Raw genomic sequence first — 6,000 nt, 5'->3', positions numbered from 1 at the left:
ATTTTTTAAAAACAAGGTGAATGGCAAAACCGCCAAAAAAAGTTTTAAAATAAGTGATTTTTAAACTGGAGGAAAAACACATTTGTTTAAGTGTCAGCCAAAGTGGTAAAACAATGCAAAATGAATAAATAAATAAGACCCACTACCCGATAGAAACTGAGGCCAATGGTACTTGAGCCAACAATTCAGTGAAAAGGAAATACAAATGGCTCTTAAACATATGAAAAGGTGTTCAACTTCACTCATAATAAGAGAAATGCAAATTGAAATTTCAATAGGATGCCACTTTCACCTTGACCAAGAATAAAAGGTTGATAATATTGTTGTGGAGAGCTGGGGAAACAGCGAGAGTGTGCATTGGAGCCCCCTCCCTGTGGGGCAAGTTGGCCATAGCTTTTGAAATTTAAAATGTACATCCTTTGACCCAACAGTTCCAATGCTAGACACTTACCCTGCAGACACGCTTAAAACTTGCAAAATGTCATACTATTAAGTGAAAAAAAACGCAAGATACAGAACAGTGCATATCATATGCTACCAACAGAGTTTATATATAAAACCATGTAGCTCTACCATAATTTTCTTAACTTTTCCCCTAATGCTGGGTACATGGTTGGTTTCCATGATCTTATGATTATAAGCAATGCTAGATAGACATCTTTTGTGCATGAATCTTTCTTACATCTCATATTATTTCCTTGGGACAGTCCAGATTACTGGGCTAAAGAGAATTTATAACAACCATTGCAGCAACCATCACTATTTGTTAAGCAGCCTTTATTTTTTTCTCTTCATCCTGACGAAAGCCCTGTGAGGTAGGGAGGAGCAGCCCCACTTTCCTCATATTTGAGGAAAGGGATTTAAAAGAGGCAAAGTGACTTGTCCTAGAGCACACAGCAGTAAGGGTGGGTGGTGAGAACTCATATCTTGCTTGACTCCCAAGCCCCTGACTTAGAGCCCACTCCTCTGAGTGGAGTTTTTTTAAGGCTCTCGATAAACATTGTCAAATTACTTTCCGGAAGTCTCACACCAGCTCCCAACTATCACTCCCAACTGAGTGCTAAATTTTGTCACACTTGGGCCAATGTTAGGGATTCCATATTTTCATTTTGCTATTTTGGAAGGAAAAAAATATCGTCTCACAGGTCTTCGATAACTAGTGAATCTGAACATTTTTCATATATTTATTAGCTATTTGTGCTTTTTCTCTTTTGTTAAGTATACACAGTTGACTATATATATTTTTAAATATATAAAACTTTATTACAAATGTAACATGTCAATGGGGCACCTGGGTGACTCAACTCTTGCTTTCAGCTGAGCTCATGGTTTCACGGTTTGTGAGTTTGAGCCCAGGGTCCAGCTCTGCGCTGACAGTGTAGGGCCTGCTCGGCATTCAGTCTCTCTCTGCTCCTCCCGTGCTAGTTCTGTCTCTCAAAATAAATAAATAAACTTAAAAAAATGTAACATGTCAATTCTTATCTAGTCTCAGTTAAGACACCTGCTCAAATGGGCAAAAGCAGCAGGGAAGACAACCAGATGGATTCTGGCTCTGGAGATTTAAGTCCAGGAGGCGTGCGGCCACTGTGGGAGAAATCGGGCACATTCAGATTGAGACAGGTGGCAGCAAGGACTTGGGTGTGGTGTTTAAATAAACCCAACACTAGGATGTACCATCTATGTATTGCTTTCTGCTAAAGCAACAGATGATGGTGGTCTGGGGCCATCATCCCTGGAACGGCCTTTCTTTCTGATTGTTGATGTCAGGCTGGTGATGGCCTCACGACCCGCTGGCTGGAGCGCCCGGAAACAGACACACATTTTCAGCGCAGAGTAAGCTCTTCCAGGAGCTAACCTGTCAGTTTCCAGAACCTTCTGCCTGATTTCCCCAGCCACTAGGGTCATGACCGGCCAGGAGAAGGAAGGCTGCCTGAGGGTTCCAGGACTGTGGAGGGTGCAGAGGCCACGCCAGGCCCGGACTCAGGCTCTGGCTCACTCTTTGTGCCAGGAAGGGAGCAGGTGCTTTGCTCAGGGAGGCAGGGGATACGGTGGCCTGGAGGTGCGGGGTTCCGGGAGGCAGGCCCGCGGGGAAGTGAGGCCAAGACACCAGAAGTGGGGAGGGCTAGCAGGAGGCTTCTGTCAAAGCCCGCTTCTCACTGTGAGTTTTGTGCGCCTGACAGCGGCCCTTCTTCAGCAAGGTGAATTCTTTCGGAAAGGGTCTCATTCACACACTGCCAAGACAGCCGCGACCTATTCTTGAATTCACACAAAAATTAAAAGCAAGACAACAGCCTGGCTAATTTAGCAACTTGCGGGATGCAGCTGGTGCTCCTTTGCACGCCGAAAAGGCTCGGCCTTCCGGCCCCCACCCCCGCCCCGGGGAGGTCTCGCTGGAGTTATTTCGTATCCTGCAGTTCCAGGCCGGATTGTGACAGCTGAGTGACTTAGCTGGCACCGTGGGATGCGGAATGACAAAGGCTCAGAGCATCGCCCGGTGGCGGGGGGTGATGAGGGCTGGCGGGGGAGGGCACGGCGGGCACCCGGCTCTCGCCGCTGCCTGGGGGAAGCCTTGGTGTCTTCCCCCCTTCCATCTGTCTCTGTAAAATGATTCTTGTAGGAATTAAGTGAGAGACTTTTCCAAACCAAAAAGTGGTTACTACGGTGTCCTTACAGCCTGGAAGTGGTTGGGCCTCAGGCTTCTTCAAGGCTTGGCCTTGGACGGTTGTTTTCTCTGCAGCTGCCAGCAGCGCCTCCCCTTTCTCTTTTCCATCCAGTGCCAGGGTTCCTTCCTTCTGCCCGAGACCATATTGCTCTCCCTGGCCTCCCTCCGTCGTGCCTGGAGGTCTGGCCGGTCTGGCCAAGGGCCTCGGGCCTAGGTGACTGGGAGAGGGCGTGGGTTCTCAGGGTTGCTCCTGGTCCACAGGCACCCCCTGGACAGTATGAGGAGGGCAGGTTGCTCAGTACTTCCCCGGATCCTGAACAGCCCCAAGCACCCTCATGGGGCAGTGGCCTCAGGGGGCCAGGCTGAGTGTAAGGTTGAGCCAGGTGGGAATTCTGATCTCCTGCCAACTGCTGACTCAACACCTGGGGAGCCACAGTTTCTTTGTTTGTAAAATAGAAGTTAATAGTATTTGAAAAGGAATTTTGTGATGATGAAATGAGCCAATTCAGGGAAATCAGTGCTCTAAGTACTGCCCAAGTGCTAGCTATTATTAATAATATAGTTATACTGAGCACCCTAAAACCATGTTCAGCAAACATGCTCTGTCAGTCCACTTGAACATCCTAAGTTCCCACACTGTTTATCCTTAGAGGTTTCACGTGGAACCACAGAATTATACAACCCAACAACCAACATGAGCCCCCTTACTCCTTTAATTAACAGGAATAGCATGTGCTTCTAGCCACATTGCAAATCAGCTCCTAGGTCATTTGTCATTTTTTAGAGCTCCAAGACTAGGTTGAAGGGCTACAAAAAGGGTACTGAATGGATTGGGACAGAATTTCTTTCTCTTAATGTTTTATTTATTTTTGGGAGATAGAGAGACAGAGTGGGGGAGGGGCAGAGAGAGAGGGAGGCACAGAATCTGAAGCAGGCTCCAGATTCTGAGCTGTCAGCTCAGAGCCCAATGTGGGACTCGAACCCACAAAGCGCAGGATCATGACCTGGGCCGAAGTCAGACACTCAACCGATTGAGCCACCCAGGTCCCCCTTTTAATAACTTTTTTAATGTTTTATTCATTTTGGGGGCAGAATTTCTTACTCTTAAGAAGCAGCTGTATTCCCAAGGAATGTCCGTATTTCCAAAATCTCAACTTAAACACTGGTAAGAAAGTTAATTATTTGGAAGCCAACAAAGGCACACTGAAGAGCTAAGGTTATTCTGACTTGTTTTTCTCCCCTGTTAGGGCAAAGCAGTAGATTCTAGCCTGAGAATGACATCACTGCTTCAGGCTTTTTCAGCTTTTATTCAGATGGAGAAACAAATCCACTTTTTAATTCTTTTGGTCTCATCAATAGTTTTGCTAACTTACTACGGGGAGGTTCCAACATAACTTGATATATCTGGTGTTTCTGTCACAACCATGGCTGGTGGGCAGTCAGCTGGGGTGTTTGGAGGAAAGGATAATTAGTGGGAAGGGAAGTGTTTTTACCTCGATGGCACAGTCACTGAGATGTATGTAAGAAAGGTATTTGTAAAGTATTGTGTTTTACGAATATATTAATTTAGGTTATGCTACCCTACTACCTGCTGTGGTAGACAAACTTCAACATCTCTTTGGCTTCTCACAACAAAATTTGTTTCTCCTATTACATGTCAAAGCAAGTGGCGTGGGTAGGAAGAAGATTGGGGAGAATCTGCTCCATTCAGTCACTCAAGGGTCCAGGCTAATAGTGGCTCTGTCAACTTGTAGCTCCTTATCTGGGATACATGACTTCTCAGATGCTTCGGAAGGGAAAGAGGGAGATGGAGAATTAACACCCTGATTCTTAACTTTCTTGACCCAGAAGAAATGCATACCACTTCTGCTCATTATCCATTGGCCGAAACTAGCCACATGCTTCTAACCTAATTGAAAGGAAGGCTGTGAAATGTAGGGGAGCACAGGGAATAGCTGGTGAACATTAATCTCTCTGCCAGAGACTGAGATACTACAAACTACAAATCAACTGAACATGGAGTTACTTCAGGTCATTTGCTATGATTCAGGAAACAAAATCAGGAGCCATTATAGACTGTTTACTAAAGGTTATCACTCAGTGTGTGGCATTACAATTGAAAGAAAACAAGAACTCAGTCCCAGCCAATAGATACGTGTCAAGTGACATCAGCCACTGAAGTGAGGCACATAAAGTGGATTAATAGGCCACAAACTCTAGAAAGGGGCAGTTAAAACTTTTGTGGGAATAGAGAGGAGTGCCTCAAAGTATGGAACTCTTGATCTTAGAAAATTAGAAGGAACTGGTTTCAATCTATGTATGTATATATACAGTAGCAAAAAAAAAATTAGCAAATGTAGTATATGATAAATAAAACACACCCATTGGTCAAATGCTAAAATGTTAAAATGTCCAAAGATATTCCTCAACAAACATACATAAACTTAGAAAAAGTGGTTTAGATTTGGTAACAGAAAGTACTGTACAGTGGTTAGGAAATGTATCTATCCAAACTTCATATATTTAATGAATGCCCATGATGTGTAAAACACTGTATAAGAAATCTTTAAGCTTATGAAGTTTATAGCCCAATTTATGAATTTTAGAAGACAGGCTTTAGATAAGCAGATAGATAACAGATTATTTTTTTAATGTTTATTTATTTAATTTTTTAAGGTTTATTCATTTTTCAGAGACAGAGACAGAGTGTGAGTGGGAAGGGGCAGAGAGAGAGGGAGACACAGAATCTGGAGTAGGCTCCAGGCTCTGAGCTGTCAGCCACAGAGCCCGATGTGGGACTGACAGACCTTGAGATCATGACCTGAGCTGAAGTTGGACACTTAACCAACTGAGCCACTCAGGCATCCCAATGTTTATTTATTTTTGAGAGAGAGAGACAGGATGAGTGGGGAAGAGACAGAGAGAGAAGGGGACAGTTTCCAAAGTAGGCTCTGCTGCTGATAGCAGAGAGCCCAACGAGGGGCCGAAGTCTGTTGCTTAACTGACTGAGCCACCCAGGAGCCCCAGATAACAGATTCTTAACCTCTATTTTACTCAGTATCATTTATTACCACCATGTTCAAGGCTAGTTGGGGAATATAAAGGTGAACCAAACCCAATCCCAACCTTTAAGGAGTTTATGGCTAAGTTTGTTATGATCAAGCTCAATCATGTTCTCCCACAAGCAGTTTGTTACTAATACCAGGAAGGGCATCAAGCTGGTAAAATGGCTCACCAGACTGATCTCCTTAGCCTTTTTTGAGGTGTCTTATGTTTGTTAACTGGAATGAGGGGAGGTTGATTGCTGGAAAGACTATGTTAGGCTCTTTGTAATTCCA

This window comes from Lynx canadensis, chromosome D2 (genome assembly GCF_007474595.2).
Source record: "Lynx canadensis isolate LIC74 chromosome D2, mLynCan4.pri.v2, whole genome shotgun sequence".
Lineage (NCBI taxonomy): Eukaryota > Metazoa > Chordata > Mammalia > Carnivora > Felidae > Lynx > Lynx canadensis.
This window is presented reverse-complemented; position numbering follows the sequence as displayed.